Source organism: Cynara cardunculus, assembly GCF_001531365.2.
Source record: "Cynara cardunculus var. scolymus isolate 2C chromosome LG 6, CcrdV1, whole genome shotgun sequence".
NCBI classification, from domain to species: domain Eukaryota; kingdom Viridiplantae; phylum Streptophyta; class Magnoliopsida; order Asterales; family Asteraceae; genus Cynara; species Cynara cardunculus.
In genome coordinates, this window is record NC_037533.1 from 11,354,267 (window position 1) to 11,361,829 (window position 7,563).

The following is a 7,563-nucleotide window of genomic DNA, read 5'->3' on the forward strand; positions in this document are numbered from 1 at the left end:
ATAAATAGTGCTTTTTGTACTATTCAATGTAGCAAAGGACAACCCTCCTCTTAATGCTTGACACGCACTCTAACCCTACCATATTGCATTAAATGTTCATTTAATGCACTGGGTATAAATAGAAGTGTTTCTTCTCCATGCAGAGTGTACGCAACTCACTCTCTAACCCTAATTCTTACTTCAAGCATTTTCTAACTTAAGTAAAGGATCTTCTTTACAGAAATTTCTTTTCTTGTATTTGCTAAGACTTTGTGTGTAACCAAAGATTGTTTAGATAGGTTTTTATTACCTTATCATTCCGCAAATAATCTTGTAAAATCTGTATTGATCTTCTCTATGAATATATATTTTAAATTTGAAAATAATGTGTTTGTATTCATCCCCCCCCTTCTACAAACTGTTTCTCTTCTTGTAGACCCTCACGAGACCAACATGTACAAACATGTATTTCTTGTATATGGAATATATGTTACATGCAATGTGTGGTGTGGGGTGTTACATAAAGTGGTATCAGAGCCTGAGTTTAAGGGATTTAGGTATTCAACAGCATGATACCTAGACTTAAACTATTTTATTGCATGTTAAGGGTCCTGGACATAGTTAGCACCATTGGAAATAAATATGATGAGTTGAAAGGAACAGTGTGTAAGGTAAATTTTAATTACATCTGGCCAATGTAATTTTGAATTTACAGGTACATATCTGAACTTGAATACTTCATTATATTTGGGAATGTGAATACGTGATTATTAACACTAAAATCTGCAGATGTCTAGCCGAACTCGGAGATCTGAAAGAACGGCTCGTCCAAAGTCTGAGGAAAGAGAGGAATCACCCGTTAACCTTCCGACTAGCACTTCCAGAAATAGAGGTCGGGGAAGACCAAGGGGACGAGGCAAAGGGAGAAGTCAGTCTCAGGGAAGGGGTCGGACTGAAGTACACTCTGAACGTGAAGAATCCCATTCTGGGAATGTTCAGGAAAGATCAGTGCCACACCCAGAATACGTAACCAGGGATATGTTGGCAGAGGAAATGGGGAAGTTGCGGAAAACTCTGACATCCATCATGGGAATACCGGCTAGGGTGGAAACGGAAAGAGTGGAAGTTCATCCCTCTATTCTAGTCACCCACAACAAGGAATGAGACATTAAGATGTTTTTGGCGTGGAAACCACCAACCTTTTCTGGGGAGAGAGATCCAGTGAAAGCTATGTGCTGGATCAAGGAGATGGAATCTGTGTTCAACACCATCCGATGTCCGTAAACAGATAAAGTTTGATTTGTTGTCTCAGTATTAAAATCAAATACTCTGTTTTGGTGGGAAGTTAAATCATTAGCCAGAACGGATATCTTGCAGACATTATTTTGGACAGAATTTGTGGACCGATTCAAGAATCAGTTTTGTCCTAAGACAGTAGTGAGACAAATGGAAGAAGATTTCTTGAAATTGGAACAGGGAAATGGAACAGTTCGAGAGTATACTGAAAAATTTATCGAATACTCTCGATTTGCCGAACACTATGTTTCATCAGAATCTAGGAAGATAGAAAAGGTACATCTGGGGTTTGAAACTCTCAATCAAAGAGTTTGTAATTGCTATGAATCCTAATACCTTCTCACTTACTATGGATGCGGCCGAAATAACGAAACGAAATAAGAATCGACAATCGGAAGGAAAAGTTGTGGAGAAAAGAAAGTGGGAGTGGCCTTCATCAAACTTTCGAGGGCCAAAAACCGTGAGATAAGATTATTCTGATCAGAAGATTGATGAGAAAGTCTGTTCACAAWGCCGACAGGTTCATCAGGGTGAGTGCAAGATAGACCCAAGGAAATGCTACAAGTGTAGTGAAGCGGGCCATTTGTCAAGGAGTTGCCTAGCTAACAGAAGGTGTTTTAATTGCAATTCTCCGGATCATATTCGACCAAACTGTCCATTGTTAAGAACTCCACAGCTGACAATGGGAAGTAATGCGTCGGCTACTCGGGGAAGACCTACTGTGAACAAAGGAGGGCAAGGAGGGGAACGAGGACGGTCCTTCCAGATGACAAAGAATGAGGCAGAGGCGTCACCAAATATAGTAACAGGTACTTTCCTGCTTAATTCTATACATGCTAAAGTGTTATTTGACTCTGGTGCACACTTTTCGTTTATATCACCATTATTTGCTCAAATTGCATGTTTGAATTCTGTGTTACTTGATGACAAATTAGTAGTTGATACTGCTAATAGTCAGGAAACTGTTACTAGTGTATTCGATAACTGCATTATTGTTATTGAGGGGTGTGAACTACCAATTCGGTTATTTTCTATGTCGATGAATGAATTTGATATAGTGGTGGGTATGGACTGGTTAGCAGAATATCAGGCCAGTATTATTTGCAATAAGAAAATGATCAGAATCACTCTGCCAGACCAAGGAACAGTTGTTATTTATGGTGATCGTCAGAATCACCATACCAGTATTTTAACTGTGATGAAAGCCCATAAAAGTATTCGGAAGAAGTGCCAGGGATGTTTGGCATACGTGATTGATGTAAAGAAAGAGAAAGGAAAGCAAGAATTAATCCCGATTGTTAATGAATATCCAGAAGTCTTTCTAGAGGACTTATCTGGATTACCGCCGGATCGAGTTATTGAATTCCGAATTGATCTCATACCAAGGGCTTCACCAGTAGCAAAGGCATTGTACTGGTTAACTCCATCAGAATTAAAGGAATTAGTTGCACAGTTGAAAGATCTTACAGATAGAGGATTTATTAGACCTAGCACTTCACCTTGGAGTGCTCCTTTATTATTTGTAAAGAAGAAAGATTGGTCTATGCGAATGTGTATAGACTATCGTGAACTGAACAAGTTAACAATTAAGAACAAATATCCTCTACCAAGGATTGATGACTTATTTGATCAACTAATGGGGGCAAGTTATTTCTCCAAGATTGATTTAAGATCAGGGTATCATCAGCTCAAAGTCAGGGAGGAAGACGTTGCTACAACAGCTTTTCGGACTAGGTACAGGCATCATGAATTCTTAGTTATGCCATTTGGCTTAACTAATGCGCCTGCAGCCTTTATGGATTTGATGAATAAGGTATGTAAGAAATATCTTGATAAATTCGTTATTGTATTTATTGATGATATTCTTATATACTCTAAGACCGAAGAAGAGCACGCGAAACATCTTCGTCTGATACTTAAATTGTTGAAAAGGGAAAAGTTGTATGACAAGTTGTCTAAATGTGAGTTCTGGTTAAGGGAAGTTCAGTTTCTGGGTCATGTCATATTAGAGGAAGGGGTAAAGGTAGATCYAGCTAAAATAGAAGCAGTTGCAAAGTGGGAAGCTCTGAAAACTCCTTCTGAAGTCCGAAGCTTTTTGGGACTGGCAGGTTATTACCGTAAGTTCATCCAGGACTTTTCTAAGATAGCCGTGCCATTGACCAAATTAATTCGGAAGAACATTAACTTTCAGTGGGAAAGGGAACAGCAAGAGGCTTTTCAACTATTAAATGATCATCTTTGCAGTGCACCAGTGTTGACCCTACCTGATGGATCCGAAGATTTTGTGGTATACAGTGATGCTTCAAGGCTGGGATTGGGATGTGTTTTGATGCAAAGAGGAAAGGTAATTTCTTACGCATCAAGACAATTGAAAGATCATGAGAAAMAATATCCAACTCATGATATGGAATTAGCTACAGTGGTATTCACTTTAAAATTTTGGAGACATTATCTTCTGGGAACAAAGTGTCAGATTTATACTGACCATAAAAGTTTGCMACATTTGTTCAGCCAGAAAGAATTAAATATGCGACAGCGTCGGGGGATTGAACTTGTAAATGACTATGATTGTGAAATCCTCTACCATCCGGGAAAAGCCAACATGGTAGTTGACGCTTTAAGCAGAAAAGAAAGGAATGGGACTATCAAAGCTGTAGCAATGAGAATAAGTTTAGTCCCTAATATCTATAAAGAGATTCTGAGATATCAGAAAGAAGATCTTGTCAAAACAGAAAAGTTGGATAAGATGATTTCAACTTTGGAACCGAACGATGAAGAAATTATGTGCTTTCAAGGGCGAATCTGGGTACCGTGTTTTGGAGATATCTGGAACACTATATTAAATAAACGTCATAAGTCCTGATACTTTATACATCCAGGTACCAATAAGATGTACAAAAAGTTGAAACCTTTTTATTGGTGGCCCGGATTGAAAAGGGACATAGCCAGATATGTGGAACAATGTTTGACATGCCTACAGGTTAAAATTGAACATTAAAAGCCATATGGAAACCTACAATCTTTGGAAATACCTGTATGGAAATGGGATCACATTACAATGGATTTCGTCATGAAATTACCTCGAACTCCAAAAGGATATGATGCGATCTGGATAATTGTTGATCGTCTATCTAAATCTGCGTATTTTCTACCAATAAGTTTGAATTACTCTTTAGAAAAGTTGGCTCAGATTTATATTAAAGAAATTGTAACCCGACACGGAGTTCCACTATCTATTATCTCTGTTAGAGATAGTCGGTTTACTTCAAAGTTTTGGGAAGGTTTGCAAAAAGCTTCGGGGTCTGAAATCCGACTAACCACAGCCTATCATCCGCAAACTGACGGACAAAGTGAAAGAACTATCCAGACTCTCGAAGACATATTGAGAAGTTATATCATTGACTTCGGGGGATCGTGGGAAGATCACTTGCCATTAATAGAGTTTGCATATAATAACAGTTACCATTCCAGCATCCAAGCGGCACCGTATGAAGTATTGTATGGACGTAAATGTCGAACGCCGTTATGTTGGAACGAGGTAGGAGAAAGGCAATTAACGGGTCCTGAGATTGTTCAAGAGACTTCTGAAAAGATTGAACAGATCCGTGAAAGAATCAGAACCGCACAAGATCGCCAGAAAAGTTATGCTGATAATCGCCGGAAGCTAATTGAATTATGTGTAGGTGATTTTGTGATGTTGAAAGTTTCACCGTGGAAGTGTGTTATCAGATTCGGAAAGAAAGGTAAGCTCAGTCTGAAATATGTTGGGCCATTTAGAATATGTAAGCGAATTGGACCAGTAGCATATCAGTTAGAGCTACCAGAAGAACTAAGTCTGATTCACAACACTTTTCACATATCGAACTTACGAAAATGTTTAGCTGATCCGAGTCTAGCTGTACCATTACCGGAGGTTAAACTGGACAGTAAGCTGAACTTTGTGGAAACACCAAGTGATTGACCGAAAGATCAGAGTGTTGAGAAACAAAGAACACAGTTTGGTTAAAGTATAGTGGAAGTTTCAAAAAGGACAAGAAGCAACATGGGAATTGGAATAAAAAATGAGATCAGAATACCCGTGGCTCTTCGATTAAAGGAATTTCGGGACAAAATTCTTTTTAAGGGGTGGATAATGTGATAACTTGATCCTGGTTATCACTTGAGGTATTTATTATGTGATTATTGTTAAATGATTACGTGATAGCATGATAAATTGTTATATATTTGATCATGCCAGTATGAGAAATTTTGTGCATAGGTATTATATGCATAATATGCGTATGCATGATATATATATATATATATGGAGGTCATGGGTATGAAATATGCATGCATGTATGGTAAGGGCGGTTTAGCCGCCTTACCTTATTTAGCAAAGTATAAATATGAGGGTGAGACCCTCATATCTCTTTTCTTGCCATTTTTGAAGAAGTGTGAGATTTGAAGAGAGATTGATCGTATTGCTTTCCAGGATTGAAAGAAGTGATTCTTAGAAAAGTATTTCAAAGGTGAGTGGTTAAAATGTTTTGAACCTCTTGATTTGTATATCGAATTATGTTGTAAAAGCTTTACAGCTGATTTTAAGTCTTACTTGGATAAGTATTGAGCGGTTTAAGTTAAACCGGACAAAGGGTGGGCGATTTTTTTTTAAAGCTTAATCGGTCAAGACGTGAGCGGCTTATGGTTAAACCGCCTAAGGTATTGAACGATATAGTTTTAAACCGGACAAGGGTCAAGTGGATTAGACATTAAACCAGACATGTCTTAACCGGTTTAAAGATTGAGCGATTTATGAACTTTGATCTTATGTCAAGTGTTTTAAACGGAGAAGTAGGAATACGACTATGAGATGACCGGTTTATTTTAAATCGGACATAACATCCGGATTGTTAAATCGGACAATCATGAATAGTGTTGTCCGGATTAGTAATCCAGACAAGGTTTTGAGACTTAAGTCAAGTGGTAAATTGGTCAAGACATGTGAGGTGTTGTTCGGATTTGTAATCCGGACAAGGTTGACAGGACAATATGTTGACTTGTCAAGTGATGATTCTTTTAATCAATAAATGGGAATTTTGACAAAATGAATTTGAAATGATAATAATTCCATTGACTGCGGTCTATTATATATGGAATTGTTTGTGAATTATTTAATGGGGAAATAAGGGTGGCATATCAAGGAGAGGTACCATGGGATAAGGGTGACATATCAAGGAGAGGTGTATCATGGGATAAGGGTGACATATCAAGGAGATGTGTACATTTGGATATAAGGGTGATATTTGTATGTGTGTTATGTAATATAACTCTTATTATTATACTCTTTAAGATTACTGTGGTCTTGAATTTTTATTTTTTTGTGATTTAAAGGTTTAGGATCAGGGTTCTTACTGAAAATCATAATCTGGATGTTATAGAGAAGGAGATAACAGGTTTGGCCTGAAACTTTGAATAAACCTTATTTGATTTGAAAGGTTTAAAAATGGCATTATGATAATTTGGTTAGTGTAAACCTGTTTGGATTTGATGTATTATTTGCAAGAGAGTGTTTGGCTTGAAAAGTGATTATGTTCTTACTTGTTCATATATTTGTGATATATATGGAAAGTTGTTTTACTTAAAGGTTTTTGGTGATTTTCACCCTGCAATAACATAAATAGGGTATCTCACTAGACCTTTCGGTCTAACCCTCGTTTTGTGATTTTAAACATGTATTGCAGAAAGTGCAGAAGATAAAGGAAAAGGGAAAATGTGATAATCTCCCTTTATGTTTATCTGCATGAAGAATGGCTGATGATATGTATAGTTTTGATAGATTAAACTGGATTAGTGCAAGAATTATATTTTCAATTTTTGGATCATGTATTCTGTAATGATAGATTCTTGTAGTAGGGGACCTATATGGTGTACAAACATGTATTTATTGTATATGGAATATATGTTAAATGTGTGGTATGGGGTGTTACATAAAAGTCAACTTACGGTCAACTACGTTTAAGAACGCTCCTCACATCAATTAAAATTATAGAAACCATGAGTTCCGATATAAGGTGTCTCATCTAGCTATAGATCTTAAAACGACATCATAAACGTGATTATTAAGTTATCTATTATATGATAGATAGGTTAATAATTACATATTTCGAGTTAAAAATGTCCTAATAAATTTACAACTCGAGTAACACCTCGTATAGTCATTTATTCATTTTATAACTCCATAAATCATCTTTTATAAAATAAATGTCTAGACGATATATATATATATATATATATATATATATATATATA